Consider the following 26,942-nt stretch of genomic DNA (forward strand, 5'->3'; position numbering starts at 1 on the left):
CAGATATTCCTACAGGTGAAAGATAATTTGTTTTGTTTAATGGCAGCTTTTGAACTACAGCTATTACTTGAACTACTTGGTGGGGTTTTTTAACTGTTAATGCTCAGAGTGCATCTCAGGGTAGTCTGGGTAGGTGACTGCGAGGCAGTAGAATTTGTACTCTGTCAGTGTCTTTGTTTCAACACACAATTGATTTACATGCGCCTTTTCAATGTATACACCGCAATTTTGACAGCTCATCAGTGATTCATAGAATCTTCAAATGGGTTGGGTTGGAAGGGACATCAAAGATCATTTAGTTCCAATTCCCCTGCCATGGGCAGGGAAACCTTTCCCTAGACCAGGTTCCTCAGAGCTCCATTAAACCTGGCCTTGAATATTTCCAGGGATGAGGCTTCTCCGGGCAACCTGTTCTAGTGCCTCACCACCCTCACAGTGAAGGATTTCTTCTTGGTATCTAATCTAAACCTGCCATCTTTCAGTTTGAATCCATTCTCCCTTGTCAGTACATATGCTTGTAAATCTCCCTGTCTATCTTTCTTGTAGGCTTCCTTGAGATAGTGAATCAATTTGTATTCATTTTATTGCATTTTAAATTCTCTTTAACTTTGAATCTATCAGAATAATTTATGCAAGTGGCAACATATCCTGAATTAAATGCCTATCCTGAACCCCTAAAACATACCCATTCTTCCATTACATTTTACTCGTAACCAAAATAAGGAAAATGTAACTGTTACCTTCAATTTTAACCTTTGATTCTCAAGTAAACCTTTATAATTTTGATCACAGAATCATAGAATCACAGAAAGAGCTAGGTTGGAAAAGATCTTTGAGATCATCAAGTCCAACTAGCTCTTTTATGCTCATGGTAGAATTAAGTGGGAAAATCTGACTTAAATGACTAATCAGTATCAACCTGCTTCGGTAGCTGCTAACATAAAAATCTTTTTGTGATAGATCAAACACTAACCCTTGGACTGAAAAATTTGAATACATAGATGTAATTTTTGCTCTTACTTCTTCTGGTTTTGCCTAGGTTTCCTAATTTTTCTGTCTTAAATGTTCTCAGTTATAAATTAAAAATTCTTGCACTATAAAAGGTATCATTCTAAACATGATTAAGTCTAGGAAATGTTTAGGAAATTAAAAATCTACTGAATAGCGATAGGTCAGATTATTATGACCTACAACTTATAATGTCAAATCAGTCTTAGGCTCAGCAGAAGACCACTCACATTCAAAGTCCAGTAAGGAATTTACAGCTGGAACGACCTTACTACCTCTCTAACATGAAAACTGGCAGTGCGCAGAGGATAAAAGCTTTGAGGTTCATTTCTCTGACTGTCTAAATAGTCGGTCTCATCTGATCTGTTAGGATCAAGGGTACATCACTGTCTTGCAGCCCTCAAGAGTCCTACAGTAATTTGCTTTGCACATGCTGAAGCCGCAAAACAATTCCTACTCTTTGCTTTGTCTGCCTCATTACAGCCAATATTTGTGTGTGACAGCACACATACATTGAGTGACACATGGTGGTATTAAAAGGGAACAAGTGAGAGAACTGACCTTAAAAATTTGTAGTTTACACTACAGCATACAACTCATTTAAAGATGATGAGAGTTAAATAATTGTCAATAATTTAAAACAAATACAGTTTACCTTCACAATACTTTTAAAGAAATTTAAATCTTGACAAACAGTCACCTTTTATTTTTGAGAAGATTAGAAATACAATTGAGTACAAGCACCATAATTTGGATCTACATAAAGTCTTTGATGATGTCTGAAATTATAGTCTTCATCTTCAACTGAAAGCAGGAAAAATTCAGGTTAAACATGGGAACAGATAAAGAACTGATTAAAGTAAAGTGATTAGAAAGTAAAGTGTTGAAAAGGGCCACAGGGGACTCAGTTTTCAGATCTTCATTGCTTCTAATCTGCATAAATTACTAAAACAGAGAAACTAGCTGTAGAATTGCCAAATGCACTGATGACTTAAAACTGAAATGAAGTAGTAAGTGGAAAGCTAAAGAATTAAATTATAACTCCCCTTGGAAAATGGTTTACATATGAAAAGGAAAACAAAATTTAAGAATTATAAATATAACATACAAAGCATTGCCTGTTTTTCTTTAGAGAAGCACAAGACCCCTACTTTTAAATACTACACAAACTTTAGGGAACTTTTCTGAACCTGTCTAGATTATTGAAAAACTAAGAGAATGACATGCAATTCCCATATACTGCAGCTCAGGGGGAAAAACTATCAGTTCAGAAAACAAAACTTGAGATCATAACACATGCAGTGGTACAATATGGTACAACAATATTAAACACCTTTCTATTTGAAATCTCAAACCAAAGAAAACATGATAAAGCCCCACACCCCCTTACACTAACAATACCAGTTACCAGAAAATGGAAAATATTTCCACTAAAGTTATTCTTGCCATCTTTCCCATCTCCTAACTTTTCAACTCAAATAAAAATTAGTATCTTCTAGCTCGAGTGAAAACATGGAAAAATAAAGCACATTGAAAAACAACATTTGTGGGCATTATTATGGTTTTCTTTTGTGGGTTTGGTTTTGATTTTTTATTTGCTGGGTTTTGTTTTGTGGTGTTGTTTATAATTATTATTTTTGTTCTCTTTTACAGTTTACACACAGTAAAGCAGAATAGAAATGCTGAGGATGAGACTTTCAGGAAAACATCTACCTATACATTACTGTTAGCACAAATATTATAACCAAGTCATAGCCTAGTAAAAATGCATGAAACACTTAAACAATTAGAAAATACACATCAGAGATGATGAATGAAAAAGAGGTATCTCCCAGGAAGACAAATACTCAGATGCTCAGCATTGCTGTAATTTGACCCATGCACTATACTACAGAAATAGTGTTGTAATTATTTGTTCTGAAGCCTTTGAAATCACTAATTGTATGTTAAAAATGTAAGACAATGAAGAAAATATAATTTTCAAAAATCTAAGTAATGGGTTATCACATTTTTTTTCTGTAACTGCTATTCCAATGTTGGTTCATTATCATCTTGCTTCCATCCATGTCTCTCTCTTAAAGTCATGATATTTGGTCTTAGTTTGCACAGAGACCTGTTTTTCTTTTTTCAGAAAAAAAAGGACTAACTGACTTGCAACACAAATGGCCATACTCAAAAGAAGAAAACAAATAAAACAGGAAAAAAAATTATGTGTAATACAGCTATATGATTACATGTACATATGGTCCTCAAGACAGCTGCATAAAGACAATGGAAGCATAAGGATTTATAGTGTTGATGAAATTGCATTTTTGTGTCCATTTGAATGGTAGCTGAAGTGACACTTTTAAGTCCAGAATGTGCAAAGCATTTTTGCACACTACACATAAGAAATTATGATTAAAAGGTATTTGTATCAGTGCATACAGCTAACAAGGCAAATGAATTGCATGAATGAAGAGAAAGTCAGAGAAGGAAGTTTTTATTGCCACACATATGGTTTTTCAATATCTGGTTAACAAATTTAATACCTCTCTCTTAGTGCCCACCATTGTAGAAATAGCTGTAGTTTGACAGACAACTTGATATCAAATACAGAAGGTTTCTATATTTAATATTCCATTGCTAATACTTCCTTTGCTTTTTAAAGGTCATTAATGTTATTGATTACATTAATTTGAAAGCTGCTTGAATAACACTGAAAATTAATGTAAAATGAACATCTGCGTCAGTTGACAACAAACAAAATTGCTGTGCTCTTCAGAGATGACTCCTCCTGGGTGTTTTCCCCATTGATCAGTTCAGCATAGCAGGAGCACAAGAGTTCAAACAGAAGTTCTCAATTATTTTTTATATTTCACTAAATAGAGAAAGTTTGAAAATTCCTCCTTCATTTTTATCAATGGCATCCAGCAACAAGACAGCTTCCTGGAGAAAACTAGTGACTGCTTAGCTTACCAAAGCAAGTCTATTTATTCTTTTTCTACTTATACTAACTATAACAGTATGGTCTGATAACATGTGGCATAAAAATATTCACTAATCTGGTCTAGCATTTGTAATTCTCTAGGAAGCTAAACATTGTGAAATTCTCTCTTAATTTAGAATTTGGCCCAGTGATAAGAACTTATCTACAGGCATAATTCTATAAATTAAAAACAGATGAGGCCATCCAAACCAAGACTCTTGTCAGTTCATCTAGTGATATTCCTGGTGTTCAAGACAAAAGCAGTGAATTACTTTAAAGAACAAAGGTTAAATGTAAAACTCACGATAGTGTGTGATATTTATGTGAATGCAGCTTTTAGGAAAAAAACTTTCTAATGAAATTCTAAGTCATAAGTCTGGTCATTTTCCTTTACATACATTCTGACTTTTAGGAGTATATGCCTTAAACTCACATAACTTCTTAGTTGTGCTGGCTACACCTTAAATTCAGATGATTTCATAGTTGTACTGATTTTAGTACATGGATTTATGAACTTATAAAGTCTAGAGACTTTGTAGTGTCATATGTTTAAAGACACTAGTATAGCATCATCTGACAGAAATACTGCACATAATTGTGGGGTTAATCATTATCCTATGGGAGAGGGGATAACCTGTACACATACTTCTATAAATGGGATCAGTTAGACCAGCCAGTCTACTGACATCTACTCATGGAATCTAATCAGAAATATTACATCAGCATTTATTTTATGATCTATTAAAGTAAAACATTCGTTGCTGCAAGTAATTAAAAGCCCCTTATTCCAGTGCAAGGGGACATCCAAACCACTAGACTGTTGAATAAGCTAAAGCTTTCTAAAATTTTTTCATCACGGGCAAGTCTTTGGTAAGAGATTTAAGACCAGAGCTTTAAGAATTATTACCTGCTGTAAATGATTACTCTTGCCTTGCAAGCTGAAAAATATAAAAGGAATATATAAATTCTTCGTAAACATCAGCACAATATTTATGTCCAGTGATTCTGAATGCTGAACTAAGAAATGTCACTATTTCTTGCATGAAATTTGCCATTTTATCTCTTTGATTGAAATTACTGTATGAAGAAAAAATATTTCTAGAAGTATTGAGTTTTTCTGGTCATCAGCCTCTACATATTGAACTGAACATTTTTTAATCTGAAATTCTTTTCAGATTAACTGAACCTAAAATGACATTACTTTCTTAATGCTTCAAAAACTGTGCCTTAGAAACATCAATTGAATGGCTCTGTGAAAATCATAGGAAAAAAACTTCTGTCTTTATCCATGGACAGAAATGGATGGTAATCTCCCAGTGATGAACAATTAAAAAAATTAAATCTTAAATGTACTGTGAGAAAACCAAAACACGTAAAAGAGTTTTAGAGAACTGATTTCAACTCTTGAAAGTTGATCACACTTGGTGATCTCTTACAGACCCTGTTGTTTAAAAGTATTTATTATAAGCTATTTGCATTAAAATTAAATTCAACTGAAAAGAAAAATTAATTCATGATAGTAATAGATGACCAGAATAACAAAAAGGGCACATAAATGTAAGTGAAGTGACACACATTAAAACCACAATTCAAACCAAACACACATTTGAAAAAGAAATTATTATTGTTGAAATCTAGCAAAACTCTGATTTTGTTATTTGTTATTTGCTCAGAGATACCATCATAGCTCTTAGTTTCACCATCTAAATTGATACCTTTCTGAACTTCTCTATGAATCTGGTAAGTTGCAGAGCCCACTGCCTCAAGAGGGACATCTGTTGCCTCAGTTCAGAAAGTATTTCAAACATTTTTCAGCATGGGAAAATCTGAGGATAAAAATTTAGCTAAAGCTATACATCCCTGAATAGCAATGGATATTTAATTTCTCAACACACTAAGAGTAAGTTTAATTTGAATCCTGTGTCAATAAAAAAAATCCAGCACATGTTCCTCAGCAATCCATGGAAGTATTCGTTTTTTTCAGGCTAGACAAAAGATGTTCTGTGAGCTACAAGCATAGGCCATCCACAACTGGCTCGCTCTGCTCTGAGTTCTGCCACAGCTCACAGAACATCTTCCCCCTGTATTATGGAGAATAAGAAAAAAAATCAAGTTATTTTTACCCAAACCATTTTTTTAAATGTAAATCACACTTCTTTTACCTAAACCTGAATCTTGTAAGAACCTATTATTTCAGACCTCTGCTCCTCTGCCAAGTTGCAGAATTTAGCTACCAGATTTGAAGAGATTCAGGAGGAATCAGGCAATAACTTGAGAACAGAAATAACCCTTAGCCTCTTCTATTCTAGATTCTCTAGAAGAGAATCTGATGGTAACTAATTATAAATTATCATTTTAAACTGCATTAAATTCTTCCTTCTAGGCCAAGAAAATTTTTCAAAACTCTTGCAATATAGAGTATACTAAATTTACAAAAAAGAAAAAATGCTTATTTTTTCATAGCAAATACTATGTAGCTATGGAAACCGAAACAAGGCATGATTTTTCCTCAGAAAATAAGAAATCAAATTTACATTGCCAGATTAACTCCAACAGTTACAAGATATCAAAGTATAATACATGAATGGTTCAGCACCTTATTCACAAGTATTATTGTGGGTTTATTCCTATGAGATCTGCAAGCTGCAACTAATTATAAATTGGCTGATACATCAATACTCTTAGGCTGTGTTAATTTTGAATTTGTTTGCTCACCTTACCTTCTTTACTGCAAGTCCAGCTACTTTGAAAGAAACAAGTTTTGTCAACACTACAGTTGTAAGCTATTTTGCAATAAAGGCTATTCTACGGACATTAATAATACTGACAAGAACAGATGGCAATTATCGCTTTTAACATTTTTTTTTCTTTTGGTATTAATTACGTGTGCTTAATTTCTGTTGTTATGTCCATTGGGCACCAAGGTAAGGTGCTCAAAATCTGCCCAAATACTTTCAACTCATTGACAGCAGCAGAATTCTTATTAAAATTGAAACATTACTGTCATTTTAATTAACTCATTAGGGATGCATAAAAATTCATCATTATTGATAGCTATTTTTAAATTTTTTTCTAATATTAAAGTGCTTTATAAACTGAGCAGCATTATTTCTAAATGTACAGTGAACACATCATCCACTGTATTTAAAAAATAGAAATATCTATAAAATTAATGTAAGTATCAGTCATATGAATTAGTAGAAAAATTCTCTACTGTTCCTAAGTGTGCTGAAAAATGTGTGTTTAGATCTCTTTGGGTAAAATTCCTGTTCACTGATTATGTAGAAATAGTAGTCTTTCTATTGTGGCTCTAGCAGAATGCTTATGTCCAAGTTAGGCAGCTAGGTGGTTCTCTTCTGCAGTTGTATTAGCAAGGGAAGAATAAAATTCCTAAGTAATGTGGTCTGTAACAGCCAACACTCTTAGCGGGGAGCTGCTTAACCTTTGTCAAAAGATAACACCAAAACCAGCCTTAAACAAACAGCCTTCTCAACAGGGGCAGGCCTGCTTTCAGTTAAGCTTCACTGCCACAAGCTGTTTCAGTTCATAGTTTTCAAGCATTCAACCAATGATCTGAAGACACATTAGGGATATTACAGACTTCAGAGCTATCCATTCCCAAACCTGAATAGTAGCACATAGTTTCAGTAGTGTGAAAGAAGACCCTGTCTGGAACTTTCTAAAGATAGAGATAAAGATACAGTGCTGGTACAATTTATTCTGAGCCTAAATAAAAAGTGTCCCTGGAAGCACTGGCACATCAATTTCCCCAGACCAGCAGGTTAAATGCACGGGCAGGACAAAAAACTCAGGATATTCCAGACACAATCAGACATATATGGCTTGATACTCCAGCAAAAATATTGACTCTCAGTGCCTTGTATTTGGATTTTTAAAAGTCCAGGCTAGAGTACAAACACATGAAACTCATAGAAATCCTACCTATTTGGAAAACCTATGAAAAAAACCTGACTTTACATGAAATGAGCAGACAGGAAACCAGTTACCTCTGAACATTTCAAGCATTAGTTTGTGGATTTTGAAACAGTGTTCTCTGGCTTCTTTATGTAGAAGCTTCCAACTTTGGTGTACTCCTCCTAATTGTATCTGAGAGGAATTTACAAAGCACAGTTGTAATCTCATAGCTGGTGATCACATTGGAAATGGAGCCATGATTTCAGTAAAATCTGGTGAAAGTGTAGTAATTTGATAAAGCACTCATTGGAGCAATGCCAGTTAGGTAATACCTAGTTATTAAAACAAGGTTTCTGCATTACAAGGTATATATTTTGGACTTTTGTTCACTTTCTATCTTATTCTTAAATAAATCACTGATGGATGTTCCTAATCTAGGGAATATTTTTTTAATCTTACTTTGATGAAGGTAAATAAATTTTTGCATTAGAGTCTTCTAGAATGCTAATTCTGGTGCTAGTTTAACAAAATTAAAATTGTGTGTGCAAAAAATTAAATGGCATCTTTAAGATTTGGTGAAAATGTAAGATGTGTAAATAACAGAAGATTAATGATCAGAAAAAAAAAAAAAAGGGGGGGAGGCTTAAAAATTGCTTTAAAAAAATTGTTAAAATAATATGATAATACTACATGGTGGATGGACTCTGGCTAGATGCGTGGTGCCCACCAAAGCTGCTGTATCACTCTCCCCCTCAGCTGGACAGGAGAGAGGTAATATAATGAAGGGCTCACGAATCAAGATGAGGGTGGGGAGAGATCACTCAGCCCTTACTGTTATGGGCAAAACTGACTTGACTTTGGGAAATTAATTTAATTTCTAACCAAGCAAATTAAAGTAGGATAATGAGAAACAAAAGGAAATACTAAAAGCCACCTTTGCTCCCACTCCTACTTTCCTCCAGGATAAACTGTACTCCCAAATTCTCCAACTCCTCCCTGCTAGGCCACACCACAGACAGGGAATGGGTTTTCTGTCAGGTAACCTTGTCTCTGCTGCTCCTTCCTCCTCAGAGGTAGAATTTCTCACACTCCTCCCCTGCTCCAGTGTGGGGTCCCTCCCATTGGAGACAGTCCTCCACAAACTTTTCCATTTCGAGTCCTTCCCACAGGCTGCAGTTCTTCAGGAACTGCTCCAGTGCGGGTCCCCCACGGGGTCCAAGTCCTGCCAGGAGCCTTTTCCAGTGTGGGCTGCTCTCTCCAGGGCCCTGCCAGGGGCTTCCCACGGGGTGTCCTGGGGGGAATTTATGATGCTTGTATCCCCAGTCGCCTTGTTGATGTTACATATTAAGTTCTGCACCTTTGAGACTGGCTCTGAGAGCTAAGGGGGAAGAAGAAGCCGCAGTTTGTGTTGAGAAAGAGCCCTCACAGCCCCACATGCTGCTCCTGGACTGTGCTGTCTGCAGCACGGACAGACAGCGGGACCAGACAGCGGGACAGAGCTCTCCTGTGCTGTTAGTTTTTAGCTAGCTGAGGCAGGGAAGTTCCCCGGACTGTTTTTTTTTCCTTTTCTTGGATCTCAAACCTGCTCTGGACTGTAAACCCAGGCAAACCCCAGGAGCTCAGGCCTGTGATCCACCGGGGCCTGGGCCTCGGCACTTTCCAGCGCCGAAAGCACTGATAAGGGACTGAGTGAGCCGAGCTGCTCCCCACAACAAGGACTTTCTGGATTTGCCATCTCACCCAACAGCGAGAGGTTTTATTGTTTAATATTATTCCATTTCTGTTAAATAAACAGGTTTTTTCCACTTTTCTCTAAGGAAATATTTTCCGGAACCAATTGGAGGTGGGGCCGCTAAAATTAGTTTTCCAGAAGGACCCCATTCGGAGGTTTTCTCCCAGATTTTCTCTAGACCAGGACACGGGCTCACGGCCCCTTTCAGGCATCCCCTGTTCCGGGGCGGGCTGCCCATGATCCTCACCACGGGCTGCAGGGGAATCTCAGCTCTGGCGCCCGCAGCACCTCCCCTCCCTGCTTCTGCACCGACCTTGGTGTTTGCCAAGGTGCTGCTCGCACCTATTCTCACTCCTGTCTACAGCTGTAATTGCAGAGCGTTTTTTTCCCCTTTCTTCACTCTGTTGTCACAGAGGTGCTAACGACGCTGCTGATGGGCTCAGCTTTGTCCTGCAGCAGTTCCATGCTGGTGCCGCCTGACTTTGTCTCCACTGAACACTGCAAAAGCTTCTGGCAGCTTCTCTCTGAAGCCCTTCTGTCGTCACCCGGCTCCCCGCTACCAAATACATGCCACGTAAACCCATCTATTTAAATTTTAAAAATTTAAAATTAAAATTAAATTTAAAATTTAAATTTAAAAAATTATAGCTCACAGTTTACCAGAACTTTGAAAATGCTTAGTGCATTCAAAGAAATAAAGCAAAAGAACCTGAATTAAACTTGATGACCTTTAAAATTATTCCTGTCTTACAAGAAGGTTGTTATTTTGGATATTTTTAAGCACAAAACCTCATTTTTAATTCAATGAGGATTCACAACAGTTGATACTGTTTATCATAAATGTTTCAGAAACAAGTTCAGTAACTTGAATATGCATCTTGGCAATATATTATCAAACACTATTTTGGAGACTCCAAATTTAAAGCAAATCTATTAAAAAAGTCCTCTTTAAAAATTTGTTAAGGTTATTCCCTCCCTATTGCTCATATTGAGACTCAGAAATTATCATCTGTTTCAGCAGTGGCAGATGACCAGTCTGAACTGAAAATCAATCTTTCGAAAATTGGATCATATGCCTGTGCTTAGGAATTACAGGTATCAAGTAACAGGACACCCATCATGCAAAATTAGTGAAAATAAAATACTTGCTTCAAATGGTGAAGAAAGTAACTGCTTCTGGTGAAAAAAAATCATTATTCAAGACCAAAATAATAAATAAACTAAATTAAAATATATGCATACATATATACCTATACATATCTATATACACAAATAAGCCTAAACAAAATAGGATTTTTTTTTACAGCATTTGTAAATGGAAAGATGTTTCTTAAAATAAAATTTGACATAATTCAAGAAAAAGGACTTCTGTCATTGCAAACAATTACAGCCTAAACAATCATTCTGCATCTGGATTTGCATCACATACTTATTTTTAATATTGTTGTAGATCTTGGAAAAAAAACCCAACAAATCTTTCATTTCTCTATTAACTATTTTATACAGATGCTGAAGTTAGCTAATGATTCTTAGGTTGTATTTTGAGGCAAGATAACAAAAAGAAATTCTTTGCCACGGCTGGGAGACTGTTGCTATGACTGCTGAGTTATTATCAAATGACTGGCTTCCACCTGGTTAAACTGGTTCTCTCCAAATTGTGTAGGATTGTTGTGCAGGATTCTAAATAAATATAAGAGATTCTTGAACTGCCTGGTAAAGTAGCATTGGAAATATCTTTCATAATGCTCTCAACCTTAAGTAGACCATCTAACATCCTTAAATTTTTGAGCTACTGGGAGGACTTCATGGAGTTATCTTAAATCTCATGGATTCAGGAGGCTAAAGAGGCAATACAGTGTGCCATTCTATCAAGAAATTTTCTTGCACAGTGCAATCCTTCACTCCAAAGATTTAGTCTGATAGTACATACTAGTTTTAATATGATTCTCAAAATACAGCTAGGGTATAAAGCTAATCATTCTCACCCTATTAATGCTTCGACTAATTTGATTAAATGTAATTTCACACTCTTTCTTTTGGCTTCATGTAACCTTTACAGCATTCGCTGACACTGACTGAATGTTTATGGAAGGCAAATTAGACTAACCAGAAAAGCATCTAAAGTTTCAGATCTATTTCAAAACAGTCATAACATATTAAAATAAAATGATGATAGCCAGAGCAGTACAAACAATTCAGTAAATGCTATGCAGGTACTAATGAATTCAGTATTTTAGGCTGGAAGATCTCTTTTAAGAAAAAAAAAAATCTAAAAAAAGTTACAGAAATAAAACCGTAAAATCAGTCTTCTAATTCATAAAATAAGAAAATATTGAGGTCAGCTATTGTAATATTTTCAGAAATTGGAAGATTTTTAATGTTTTCCAGTGAGCAGATTGATCTCCACACTGAAATTTATTTTTCCTTTCATCTTACCCTGGATTTGAAGTGAAAAATTGGTCTAATATACTGAAAGAAATTTACTGAATATATATCTTAAATACTGAAAGATATCTTAAATGCTAAATTTGATAAGCAGCAACATTTTCAAGTAAAAGTACAAAGGCAGCATGGCAGTCTATACTGCTTCTAGCATAGGCCAGATAGAAATTATTGGTCTTAGTACATAAGCTGGAAGAAACAAGACCACCAAAAGACCTTGTAGATCATTGGAATTGGAAATTAAATGCCTATTACTTTCTGAGAGAAGGTTTGTATGAATAACTTAAATTGCAGTGAGAAGGTTGGCACGGACATTTTCTTTCAGAAATGCAATTCATGAAACATGCCATGTTGATTGACAGAATATCCCTTTGGAGAGGATACAGAAATGGCCATTGGTCTGCAGGTCAGAAGTGGTGAATAATTGCTTTTACATCATCCTTTTTTTTTTTTCTTCCCTTCTTTGATTTCCATCACTTATTAAATTTTATTTATCTTGACCCACTAATTTTTCTCACTTTCGCTTTTCCAATTCTGTTCCTCAAACTGCTGGAATAAGTGAGCAGCTGGTGCGTTCCTGTTTCCAGGCCAGAGTCAACACATCACAACTTCACAACAGTAAAGCCCTTTCAGCTTAAATCAGTCATGTAACAGAAAAATAAATATGAAATTAACGTACTATTTGAATGAACAACAGCCATGAAACCCAGTTGGTTTGGTTGATTTGATTGATTCTTTCTAAAAGGACATTTTCAGACTGATTGGCTTGTGCTTTGGAATGCCCACAGTATTGCTCTTCCTCACCCACACCACTGAATATTGCCACTGGCAATAATCTGAAGCATAAGCTCCCAAATCATAAGGTTTGGCTTGAGAGATGCTATGCAGGTACATGATGAAAACAATGATGATCTCAATCTTTCAATCATATTTGATAACAGGAGTAATTTATTATTCTAAAAATCATATTTTAAGTAATAATCTCATTGCTATTAGGCTGTTTTCCATCCTGTGAACTTATTTCATGCAGAAATACTAAATCACTTTAAAAAACTGATGACAGGTACTGCAAAAGCAACTATATGAGAAAATATCTATGGGTAATCCTGAGTATATTTTTTTTTAATCTTCAAATATAAAAGGTGCGCGGAGATAGGCAATACTGCACCTGAGTCTGTCTAGCATTAAAGAGTTTATCCAGAATTACAACTTCTACAATATGTATGTCCTTTGTCTCCTGATAAGAAAGATGCATGTCTGTTCTCTCAGTGTTGATCCAGTTGAATCAGTGGAATCAGGTGGCGACTGAAAAACAGTATTCAGAAAGAATACACCTGACAGGATACATTAGTTCTATTAACTACATGGAAAATGAAGTTTGCATTTTTCTCCAGGGATAAGTTTTTCTATTAAACCTAAATCTAGCAGATAGTTTTTTGCAAACATGGACTTTTTGGAATGAGATCTATGGGAAACACAGTCTCTAATTTAAGGGATGGGACAGTTGGTTTCACAATGACAGTTGCCCTCCTGGCTCCCTTCCCTGACAGCCCTAGTGCAGATGACTGCAGAAAGATACCAGAAGGGACGGAACCAGAAAAACTCAATGACGTGCACAAGCCCTAAGGATCACCCCTGCTCCTCTTCAGCTTCCCTAGGTTACAAGATAATGGAGAAAGAGTGGAGAAGAAACTGACACAAGGCACAGAGAGATGGTAAGATTTATAAAGCATATGGGGGAGGTAGTGAAGTAAGAGATGAAGATGTATGGCTGAAGCCAGCTGTTTCTCTTACACTTGTGTGTACAGTGTCAGAGAACCAATGACAGCAACACGTGCTTGAAGTGCACCCAGTTTCTTCTTTGACTTCTGTAATTCCTCTGCATTCTGATTGTGTTATTTGGAAATAACTACACAGGTACAACATATGAAAAATATGTCTGTAATCTCAGCACCTTAAATTGCCATCCTTTTTTTAAAGGTTTTATTATTTATTGTGGAAAATCTGATTCTTTGTTTGGAGTTCATACAGCACATCAAGTGTAATATTACACTCCCACACAGCATAACCTTCCTCTAACTTAATTTTTCATAAATTTTATGTAAAATATATAAAATTTACATCTGTGGACCAGCAGATAATGGTGACCTGATATATTTCTGAATGACAGAAATATTATTAGAAATATTACTATATAGTGAGCCTAATGTTAAGTCATGAACTTAAATCTTTGGTACAGCAGCTGAATTATTCTAACCTAAATTAAAATTTGGCACTCATAAAAAAAGCTGTTGAAACACAAAAAGACATAATGTAGTACATGAAATATGGAAAAAAAAGAATCCAGAGGAAGTGTTGAAATAAACTACAAAGACTAAAGTTCTGGAACTGAGGAAATTGGCTAGAAAAAATGCTTAAATATTAAATTTAAAGTAATATAAAAAAAAAGGGTTCTGTTAGTAAAGGACAGGTATTGGGGGCGGGGGGGGGTTGTTAATTTTTTAAGGCAACACCTTCCTACAGTAATTGCTGTAATATAATTTCATTCATATTTTCTGATACAGCAAAGCTCTTGTAGTTTTAAGATAAACAGACATTTTAGGATAATATATGATACATTAAGGTAAACCTGATATTTCTTGTGCTTTATTTTGTGTTGCTGTAGGATTGTTTCCTGCCTTTTGTCTATGTAACAGAACCACTGTCTTCCTGTAAGGTAATGAATTTGGAATACTAAACTTTATCATGGGTAATATTCTGAGGTAAGTAACGACGATAACAAAAGGAAAAATTTTGCTGAGGAAAATAAATTGCAGAACATATATTTATGATATCAATTATGTAAAAAAAGGTTCAGAGTGCCTAATCTCAGTATTAGTTATTGAAAAATTTTGTTATTATTGAAAAAATTGGTAGCCTGTATTTAAAAAATTAACTTCACTGTCCCTGGCATAACATCACCACTTGAATACTAAAATGAATGTGACTGATAGTTTTGAGGTGTTTTGTACATTTTTAAATTAATTTTACCAGCCATCCTTCCTTCTAATATGTAGTTATACAACACAGATCAGATGTCCAGCATGGATTACTGGACGAAATACATCACTTGCATTCACATGTCTTACTAACACTCGCTCCTGCTCACTACCTCAGCAACACAGCACAAAGCTTTCCTTCCTGAATTCCCTTATTCAAAACCTCTTTATGCAGACAAAGAGAAAAAATATTAATCCAATTAGAAAACATTTTCTGTTATCCATCAAATCAAGATATTTTTCCTACTTAATTTCAGTTTTGCCTGGTAAGAAATTTAGAGAATCAGTGTATACAACAGATGCAGAACTGAACTAACTTAAAAGCGGAGCTCTCCTGAACCAAACTGGAGGATTACTGAAGTACTTCTAGACTAACTACGGATGTCTTATGGAATAGCACCTCAAAATTGAAGCCTTAAAAGTCATTAGTGCACTAAAAAAGCATCTAATGTTTGGAGATAGCATAACAAAAGGAAAGATAAATAAAAAGCTTATAAAAAGTAAAAAAAAAAAAAATTACATCTTTTTTCAGTATTGAATAAACAAAAAAAATATTTTGTAAATGTCACATCACTTCACTCTTTGTACTATATTAGCCTCCTTGGTTGTATTTTCAGGATTTTTAAAATTTGATGCTGACCAATATACATTTACATGGTTTTGTAGTAAGATATAAAGTAAATTTACATTATTTTTATATTTTTCAACAAAATGTACTATTGTACTTACTGTGACTGATGTAAATTTCCTCTCTAGTAAAGATTTATTAGAATATTATATATGTGAAATCACATTTTGGGATTCTCTATTTAGTTTTCTGTTGACTTTAGAAAACAACTAGCACATGAAAACTACAAAGAAAATCAAAAAACAAAGGTAGTAAATTTTGATATTAAAACAAAGGTAGTAAATTTTGATATTAAAATGTTTTCATCCTTTGGAAGAAATGTTTTGAACCAGTCTTTTTTACTAGGTGATCTTTCTGAAATCAGTGGCATCACGCAGACATTAAAATCCATATTCAAGCTTCTCACATACACAAAATTTTCCTCAGTCATAGAAAGGACTCAAATATATGATTCAGGATTTTTAGCTTTCGGCTAAAATCTTAAGCAAGCAACAGCAACATGGCATTTTTCTTCGTCTTTCTAGCCCTATGACAATGTTTGTTGGCAATTTCTTCTAACAACCATGGAGGAGGTGCTATAAAGGTATGTTGCATAATGCCACACAGAGTGTGGAGGAAATGCCACACAGAGTGCATTTTAGATGCACTCATGCTTCTTATTCAACTGCATCTGAAATATCTGTCCTTGACACAGGCACGTGTTATCAACACTGCTATCAGAACATGCTTCCAAAGCATGTGTTGTTTGCTGAAATATGAATTACAAAAAAAAATTAAAATTGACAAACAGAATATCTTTGAAAAATCTTGATGTTGGTGAATTCAATGGAAATTGATTTTCTACATAAAGAAACTCATGTTAATACTGCTTTTGTTTTAAAATGTATTAAATGGGTTTACATGTGTTTAATTTATTAAAAAAACCCAAACCTTGCATGTTAATTTTGAGTATTCAAGTGAAACAAGCCCACTAATTTGAGAATATGCTCTTGCAAATGTACACCTCAGTTAGCAGTCATTCCCATACAGCTGTCCTTCCATTCAAGGAACTGTGTGGTGTTTTATGCATTTCATTATAGACCCACCACCACACAATTCTGTGAAAAGGACTCATATGTACTGTATTATCACTAGAGTGAAAAAGGCATGCCAATAACTAGAAATCCTTTAAGAACACCCATAGGGCAGCTGAGAATATCTCAATTATTATCAGGGCAGCTGAGAATATCTCAATTATTATCTTGCTAACCCTTAAACACATGCTATATAATAGAAGGAAATTTTTATTTAGTTTAACATTTCTTATTTCAAGACAGCTTTGATTTTTCAGTAGATATGCTAAATTTTAATATAAAAACCATCAGATTAAAAGTATCAAGTACTGCCAGTAGAAAAAAAAATTGTCCACAGCAGCCTGATAAGGTCAGAATGATAGGGCTCCTCTTATTTCTGACTATCAGCTTGTAGCCTGCAGATATTTCCTAATGAAACTTTAAGATAAGTTAGAAATTTTCAAGCTGCCAAAAAGTGCAAGTGAAACAGAAATAAAATATAGATGTGGTTAATGTACACAATGGATGATGCACAAGCGTTGCCATAGAAAAGCTAGCAAACTTTACTTTAAAACAAAGCCTGAGCAATAACACTTGTGTATACTAAACAAGCATATTCTTCTATGTTTTGGAACACTTGAAATTCCTATTTGAAAGATACTTTGTCCACAAGGATACCAAACATAAATTTTTCATGGCTCAAAGTACCTACTCAGAAGCAATTCAAATTCTTAGAATGCGTTTTCCTTCTCTTTATCAAATGTCCATGAAATGTTTGATATTCCCAAAAGTGTTCCCTATTCAAAATTATCTGGCGAACAATTCATTTAAATCCATTTCATCTGTGTAGTACTTAGAAGCTCTTTGTTGCAACTGCCAATTTGGGTACTCACTATTTGAAAATTGGTGTTTCCACATTCACAGCATTCTGCAATGTGTTCCTGCTTTCTAAACAGGATTCATAAGTTGATAAAGGGCAAAATCAAATGAAGTGCCTTAGAGCATTGTCAACTTGAATTTAATTCCAATCACACCTGGTTAACCTTTGTAAAAATGAGTATCTTTTTCAAAATAGACATATGTCCCAGTCATGGAGCCCAGTAGGCTCTTTTCTATGTCAAACAGGTATGCTGATGAAGGATCCAAATATTGCTAACATTCATACTTGAAAAAACATCTGACATAGGAGAAAACATCTTTCCCAAGCAAGTCCAATCTCAGTGGACTAAGATTAAAGGAAACTGCTTTAAGATTGAATTTAGTATTTTTATTGCTTGCAGTTTTTACTTTTTGCTCCTAAAACATTCACTTCAAATGCACTATAATTTATACTATTTAGGGGCTTACAAAACAACCACATTAATGATAACATGTAAATTGTTTACTTAGTTTAAGTTAACAATCACCTCTTCTTTGCAAGGGAAAAAAAATTCCATTTTTAATGCACTGTTTCCCAACATTTTTTTTAATATGAAATAGGCCTTCTGTCAATATGAAATTATTTATTTTCATAGAAAGAAGTACTGAAAGCAGTAATTTATCTTGCCAAAAACGTATCTAAAAATATATTGAAGATGTTCAGTCAATTCCTGTTAAAATATTTAGATATTTTAGCTGAGTTCCCACGAGTTGTAGCAGAAAACATTATTGAGTTTGACACCGTTTCATATGAAACCAGGGTCATGAACTACCAGGCCAAGAGCAAGCAGGGCATATTCTGACTTGTGTTCTGAGCCTTTAAGAGAATTCAAAAACTGATTATATACAGCCTGATTTTATGAAGAGAATGACATCTTTTTATGACAGCATTTAATAATAACAGTAAATCTTTCATCTACAATTGCACTTTTTTCTACTATAACAATATTAGAACAAAGCTTTCAAACATGCAGGTATTTTCAAATTGGTAAGAGAGAAGAAACTTTTATTTCAGCTTAATTTCCAACCTGACATTCATTAGTTCTTTCCTGGATGAGTTCTTGCTAATCATTACCTAATTGCAAAAATAATAGAACCAAGCCTCAGCTGTGTAAACCAGTAGATATCATTCTGTGAAGGTGTACCAATATAAGCATCAGCACAGTTGCTCAGTATTAGTACTATTTTTGAGTTAACACATATATTCCAGTATAAGAAAAAATAGCCAGGCTACAGATAACTTTTAGGGTTAGAAGGAATTAATACAAAGGGCTTGCTTTCAAGGAACCACATGCAGCTTGAACCACAGATGGAAACATCAACATCAGATATTCTAAAAAGAGTAATGGCACTCACAAGGCGTAGTAATTACTTCGAGCACAAAGTATGCAGAATGAAACATATTTGCTTATGGTTCTCACACAGTATCACTGACAGAATGCAAAATTATGAACTATGCTTTATTAATGGCAAAGAAATTTCTGTACATCCGGCTGCAGAAAGAATGCTGAGTCTGTGCTCTGAACACTGGTAGGTCATATAGCAATATGCCTCCTGGGAAAAATGTCAGTGGTCCCTGAGGATGTTCAGTTCCAAGTTATGCATTGTCTCTTCTGCAGAGGAGAATTGAGTACACAAATGAGATTTATTACACGGTTCATCATAGCTGCAATTTCTGCTCTCCATAGAAACTTTAACTCCATAGTTAAAGAAAGGGGTCAAATCACTTAGATAAAGGAGCTCTCAACAAGGGAAAGAATAAAAAAGTGCACATAATGCATAAACAATTTTAATATCAATTTTTGAACATATACTCATATTTAAAAGATGTGCATATATATGTAAATATTTGTATATGAGTATATATATACATACATAGGAAATAATCAATGGACTATTCTTGTCAAAAGCTAGATGAAGGAATGTGTATTCCTGAAATATTAATCTTAGAGTGAGAATGCAAGTCACTTTGTTGTGATTTTGAAACGGGTGAAGGCAAAGGTTTGGATAAAACACTGTGGATTACAAGTAGCACAGCATTATTAAAATCAGTATTGGATGATAAAGTTTCCCCAGCAATCGAAAACTGTCAGTGTTTAAAAACTAACTAGTCCTCACTGATGTGGGGCAGTGAAGAAGGAATGTAAACCATTTTACATTCAAATTTCAACCAGTTTCAGGGATGATATTATAGAGCCAGAGTTTTCAGTAAATTCTTGTACCAGCTTTTGAGAAAAAAGAACTATATAACCCTGCCTAAAGCTCTTCACTAAAGCTCTTCTAGGTTAAATGGTTTGGGACCTCTATTTTTGCAGTGCAGGCATACCCTGAGTTGTTTGGGAGCAACAAACAGATGGTTTGAAAGGGAGATTTATTAAGTGTCCAAGATCTAAATTAATTTTAGGTTGATATTAGAGTCTAACAAGGTAATTTGGGATTGTCCTTCTGGCAGGTGTTCATTGCTAGTACTTTTCCCACAGAAACCAGGTTATTAATAACCTAGAGTTACAAATGGAGGAAAGGGAAGACTGAAGAAAGCTGGGAATACTTTGTCAGTTTTCTGCCCATTGATAGCAAAGAAGAATCCCTTTGCTAATATACACCTAAGCTTTACATGAGAGGGGAATGTTTACAAGTTTTGTCTTTTTTTTTTTGGTGTTTTTTTTTGTTGTTTTTGGTTTTTTATTCAATAAATCTTTCACAAGTAAGATGTAGTGCTCTGGAACATTATTAATAAGCTGGGGCAGGATGGGACACCAGATAGTAGCTCACCCTAACACTGCAATGGTTGGAGAAAGAATGGATCACTTGCATTGTTTTAACAATTCAATACAATTCCAAAATGAATTAAAGTTTCACCTCTTTTGCTTTAATTTCATGTTATGATAAAGAAATGCCTTGTGGCAGAGCAACATCAATTTCACAAAAAGCATTAAAAAATGGTTTGCCACCTTTTTCTCCTGGGTTGTGAGAAATGAAAGCAGATAGTAATTTTTTCCCCCAAAGCTGTTAATTATACTATAATTTTATCCTTTCAGCAGAATAGAAGCTTTAGAAAGTGTTTTATAACAGAACAGAGCAGCAACAACAAAAACAGCAATTCAGACTTTCAAAAGGGGTAGATACTGTTACTTTCAGGTTATGACATCTTTTTAAAATGTTATCCATTCTTTATTAATTTGCATAACTATATTATAAGAAACAATAAAACTCTTTTTAGTTAAGTAGTATGAATATAGTAAATGCAACTGTTGTTTACATCTCTTGTGTTCTTGGTTCTTGTGGTGGAGACACTTGTCTAAACCAAGTATACAGTACTGTTTTACCAAGATTAAAGCTTTATCTTTGTACTTGCTACTACAGAAAAATCAGCAACAGTAAAAGACAGCGATATGACATTGGTTTAATGTCTCAGCTAAGTTAAATTTGATCAATTTGTGGAGCAGTCATGAATAAAATTTAATTGATGAGCTACTGGGAATATTAGCTACTAAAATTAGCAATATTTATTTTTTTTTACAAAAGATGTTTTACAATATAAGTTTATCCCAGAACTGATTTTTGCAACAAAGCAATTTCTCACTTCAATGAAAATTATGATGCTTCTTTAAATCCTACATATTTTAAAATTACAGTACTCCTGCTATGCTTTGATATAACATGAATTATTGCAAAAAAAAAAAAAAGCCTTTGTTATTTACAGCACAAAAAACCCTACAGGTCATAACCCTACATATTCATATTTTATGGGGTTTTTATAGTGGTTGTGATTTTTGCATTATCTAGATAGAGGGCTGACTTTGCAGGATAACACATGGAGTATTTTTCAGAGCACTTATCAAAAACATGTATGAAACTGACTCAAGAAATGAGTCTCACTTCCTTGTTAAGTGGACTGTGGCTTATTTCTACTTCCAAGTACTTGCCACTGAGCACATAGGGGTAAGCTGGTTTGCAAAACAGTGCTTACATAAAGCCAGCCCAGTGAAGATACACAGTTAGCATCCTGTAGAAAATCTTTATTACGTAATTTTTTTTTGTGAGAAATGTTGGTAAGATTAGTATTTTAAGCAGGAAGATATTTTTAAAGGAGGACTGGAGAAATTGGATAGACTGAGAAGGAAGAGAGGATTGCTGTTGGGAAGGTTAGAGGGGCAACATAACAGTGGAGGATGGCTGAGACAAAATACTCCCCTGCCTGTTTGCTCCCACTTTGATTCCTCAATTACCCCTGCTTCAACTCTATTCCACACACAGGTGAAATGCTAGTGAATAGAAGATCAATTGCAAATGTCACACTTCAAAGCTGAAGAACCATCACGAGCCAAGAGAAATCTCATAAAATCTTACCAGTATAGGAGGTTTAGTGGATTTCTTCAGAGGATAGAAAACCTATTTGCTCCAAAAGTCCTTCCAAAGAACATGATTTAGAAGAGGAATATCAAACAATGGAAAGGACACTGATAGTTCAGATGAAAATACTCTGCTTTTTTTCCAGCACCTGGGAGGGGGAAAGCTAATAGGGGAAGCATGGTTGAACTATTACTCTTTTGAAGACTTAGAAAAAGGGAAAACTGTAGAGAGTGGAAACTCTTTTCTAAAACTTAGGGTACACTAGTGCCTGTTAAGTTTTCCTAAATATTTGCATTGAAATAGTAAGAAAATACATTGATATATTAAATATGAGTGAAGAAAACAGGGTTGTGATTCATATCACCTGAAGTTAACTGCAGTATTAGTGTTTTTTAGGTAACATGTCTACCTTTATGAAATACAGGTAGAAGTCAGAAGAGTAAAAATCTAAAACAAAGGTTTTTTTTTTATTGGGAGAAAAAACTTGTTCATTTTCACAAAAGTTTCAATGTTATTATAATGTCTAGCAACAGTCATTGAGATCGAATAGTAGATGATTTTATAGAAAAAGTTACATTAGGGGAAAAGGAATGTGGTTACTGACTTTAGGTCTATGTCCTTAAACAGGTGAAAATAATCTCATCCTCAAAAGAAAAGTATGTGATTATAATATGTTTATTTATAGCAGTTAATGAGTTCTAAGGTCCTGATCCTGATTTAAATTCTGTGAGTGACAGGATAATAGAAATTCTTACTGCACTAAATGGATATCTAAATGTTTTGCATCTAGAGTATTATGTTCTTCCTCAGCCAAAATTAATTATGCAAATTATTTTACTACTTAAAATGGAATTCATATTAAAGTATTTTATCATTTCTCAACAAAAAAAATTAAAACATACTTTGATACTTTATATAAATATATAAAAATACTTTATAGGGTTTTTATTTGTCTTTAAAGCACTTCTAACATGTAGGCAGAAAATCCAGCTGTAATGTTAGTCTGAATTGAGAGACAGGGAAACTGACTTATTCTTGTCATGCTGTGACACACAGAATGAAGACTTGTTCTTGGTGTGCTATTGACCAAGGAAAGGCTTCAAATTTCTTAACATCCAGTATCAAACTGTAATCTGTTTTTTCTGTTGTCCCTTCACATGAAAAAAAAGTTCAAGTTTCCATGAACTTGAAGTTTATCTGTTTCTTCCAACGGGTATGAAAGCAAGAGAAAACTAACAAAAAAAAAAAAGGAAAGAAGACAGTTAAAGTCTATATAGGTAATTTTAACTATTTCAATTTTTTTTTTTCACCTTTATGACACTGTAGTCCAATGAGAAACTCAAGAGTTACATGCTATATTCGTAGGCCAGTAAGAACTATAATATAACAGCAGTTTTTGGTGTCAGGATGGCTAGCTAGAGATAACTGCAAGATAGCTACAGTAAAATGTATGACTGGTACATGCAGCAACAGTAGCACAAAATACAAGTACTTTTCATTATCAAAAAATCTTTAGTGAGAAAAAGTCTGCATCATTTTTAGGAAACAAAGCTTGAGATGAGACTTCCAGTCCAGCAGAAGGGCACCTTCTATTTCAGGCTAGGGGGAATTTTCCTGCAATCCCTTTCCCTATTATGGAACTGCATGGAGACTTTATGTAAGCAGAAAGCCCAGGGTGATGGTAACTCCCAGAACAGCTAGGCTTCCCTAAGAAAAAAACCCCAGAAACCAAAATGCCAGTAAGATACAGAAATCCTCCATTATTAGGGAAAGCTTCAGTATTGCAAGAAGTGTAAGCCTTTCTGCAGGATCTTGGTTTCATATTTTCTCCCACGGAACTTCTCCAGACAATTTTATTCCTAATATTTGATCTTTGGGAAAGAATGGCCATTTATCTTGACATAATTTTTAACATAAGCCAAGTGGAAGCAAAATGCAAATTCAGGTGTTTGTTTAACAGCAAATTATTACATACAGTGATGAAAGATCACATTTTTACAACACTTGCATTGGGTACCTCTTACTCCAGAATCTGGCAATCTACAGAATTCCTGACTCCCACTATCAAAGAATCTATTTTCCAGTTTGTTTCCCATTTCTGGTTGCATTTCTTTGAAGAGAATAGCTAAGTAGCAACTCTTTTGGTTCAGTTGTGAGGAACTTCGATTCATTTAGTCTCCTCAAACCTTATTTCTTCCTTAGGTATTGAGAAGGAGTTCTGAACTGTGGATAATCATCTTTCTGGAACTGTAAGTGTGGAGGACTAAGTGCCATTTACTGTACTCAACTATTAATGATTCCTTGACTCTGTAAATAGCATGATTTCTTTCTGTATACATTTCTCTATGATGTATCTCTGTTCAGATAAGGTTGATATAAAATGCTGAATACAAATATATAAATTAATATCATTTTATGAATGAAATTTTTTACTCACTCATGACAAGACAACTTTGGTCTGAAAATCCAATTGTGATGAAAAATTTCTAAAATGTACTTTTAAGGCATACTTCAACAGACACTACAACAGACACACAAATCTATTTATAAGGAACTGTCATTTAGATTTTAATATTGGAGGCAGAACTTTCTCATATTTCTCGTATTTTGAACTTAGCTATAATTTTCTCTTTTCTAAAATATATTCCAATTTACTCATTTATTTCACTATTGATCTGACTATACTAAGTGACATTCAAGAAAATGAAAAGAGCAACACAAAAGAATTTGCACAGATCAATGTATGTCAGATTACAAAGTCTTCTGAGAATTTTTTCAAAAAACATTCACAGGCTTCTTATAAAGTATCAGAGAAAACCTAGTGAAACCTGAGCAGAAGACATCTGATAATAGACTGAAAAATAAGAGTCCCAATTCATGCTTCTTAAAGACGCTGTAGTAATTATTTCTTTTTCCTTCGACTTCTTTAAAATCCGCTTCTAGAATCATCTAATTTCTAGATTCACAAACATATTTTCTCTTGTATTCAATGGCACAAATTCAAAAAGATAATTTATTTTAAATTATTTCATTGCTGCTATACAAAATATGGCATATGCAGAAATCTTTTACCTGTCTATAAGTAGGCAGAGTCTGTTGCCAAGGAAATGGTGACCACCCTATAGAATGCTATAAACTGTATACATTTAAAACACAAATTCATGTGAGAATGATGACATTAACCTAATTGTGCTAATGAAGTAATAAAAAGATGAAAAGTTTTTTTAGACAGTAATAACTGTGCATATTTTACCTCAAATAATGGATCGAAAAGCTTAACTGAATATGCATAAAATCCTTAGAAAATGACTTCGCAATTTTCTTTTAATGTTATAATGCTGTATTTCAAGCATTAAATAAAATTCCAGAGTTATTCTCCGCAGTGGATCTTAAACAAAACTTTTCTATTTAGTATCATGTCAATCTAGCAATCTTAATAAATGAGAACATTTTTTAACAAACTGCTTTGCAAAGTAAACAGTCCTCTGTGTCTCAAGACAGTACAGAAATGCACATATCTAAAATACTTATCAAGAGACCAAGAAATGAGAAACCAGAAGGAAACCATATATTTTCTAATGCTTTTTACCTGCTGTAGATGTCAGTGTTATCAGCAGGCTCAAATGCCAGACTAGACACAAGTGATGGGCTCTGAATCAATACAGTGCCATATACTTTACAAAGACATTGCAATTACTGAGTTAGAAAGCACTCATGCAAAATTTCAATATTAGGTCAGTATACTAAATGTCTCTATTTTGATCCATGTTGTGTTAGCTCAAATGAAGAAATGTATTTTAAGCTGCTTCTTCAGATGAATTAGTAAGTATATGCAGAGATTATTAATATTAAAAGACACACAAGTGCAAGAAGTGCAATAGCACACCCAAACCCCATATTTATATAAAATAATAATAAAAAACCTAATCCTTTTTAACGTAGCAAACACTATTTTTTTCCAATTATATTTTCACACTTTTATTTCTGTTTCACACAATTCTGTTATATATAGGTGAATCTTAAAAATTTCTTTTCTAGAAGTGAGGGCAGGTTGTATATAAACAATGACTTCATAATTACAGTGTACAGATACTTATAAAAGGTTAGATAAACATTAATATAATATGAGAACATATAAAAATACATAACTATTGCAAACACAAGGGCTTTAAAAAGAAATGTAGTAACTATAACATTAATTCCAGGACACAAACCTAACTATTTAGGGTTAATGATATTTTGAACAGAAAATTCCATGGTTATTAAAATATTTTTTCTATTGACACACTCCTAAATATTATATACTTTATAAGAGGAGTTTCTATGTCTTTTTAAAATGTGGGTTTTTTCCCTTAAAACTAGGAATGGAAGGTTGTTTCAGAGATGAGATATCCAGGTTCAGCACTTTGATTTTTGTATGGAATCCAGCCAGTTTCCAAAATCAAAACCAAGCACACCCTTTGACAGTTTGTGTCATAGCCCTAGTTAATGGTGCTCTGCCAGTCTCACCAGCTGAGAATCTCCTTTTAACTTTACAAATTCTCACTGAATGAAAACAAGAATCAAAACGATGTAATTTCCCACTAAACTATCCTGAATGAATAGTGCCACCTGCTGAAGCCCCAATTAAACAAATACTTCACTGTAAACAAAAGTTTTGAGTTTAGTTGCTCTGAGTGCTTTATTGATTTAAGGCCAGAATGGCAATTATCATTCTCAGGAACATTCCCATGTTCAAAAGAAACTTCCCTTCCAAGTGACAGCTTTGCTATTCCTTCCTAGTTTCATAGCATGATAGCTGCCTCACATGCTAGCCATGAAAAAAAGAAAGTCCAACCTGTTTCCTGTTACTTGATTCTGTCTTTGGGCAATAGCATCATGGATATCT

General features: G+C 34.3%; 1 long non-coding RNA gene across 2 annotated transcripts; it reads left to right on the forward strand.

Annotated features, from left to right (window-relative positions):
• Positions 1-9,101: 9,101 nt before the first annotated feature.
• Positions 9,102-25,976, forward strand: LOC111927941 (uncharacterized). 2 transcript variants are annotated; one of them, XR_002863839.2, is made up of 5 exons: positions 9,102-9,644; positions 13,616-13,780; positions 14,731-14,781; positions 16,256-16,314; positions 24,257-25,976. It is a non-coding gene; the product is annotated as an uncharacterized LOC111927941 (long non-coding RNA). The 2 variants fall into 2 exon arrangements; XR_015287018.1 differs by lacking the exons at positions 9,102-9,644; positions 24,257-25,976 and adding an exon at positions 10,102-10,197 and having other exon boundaries at positions 10,645-13,780; positions 16,256-17,131.
• Positions 25,977-26,942: the final 966 nt, after the last annotated feature.

The sequence above is a fragment of the Cyanistes caeruleus genome, chromosome 5 (genome assembly GCF_971803275.1).
Source record: "Cyanistes caeruleus chromosome 5, bCyaCae1.hap1.1, whole genome shotgun sequence".
NCBI lineage: Eukaryota > Metazoa > Chordata > Aves > Passeriformes > Paridae > Cyanistes > Cyanistes caeruleus.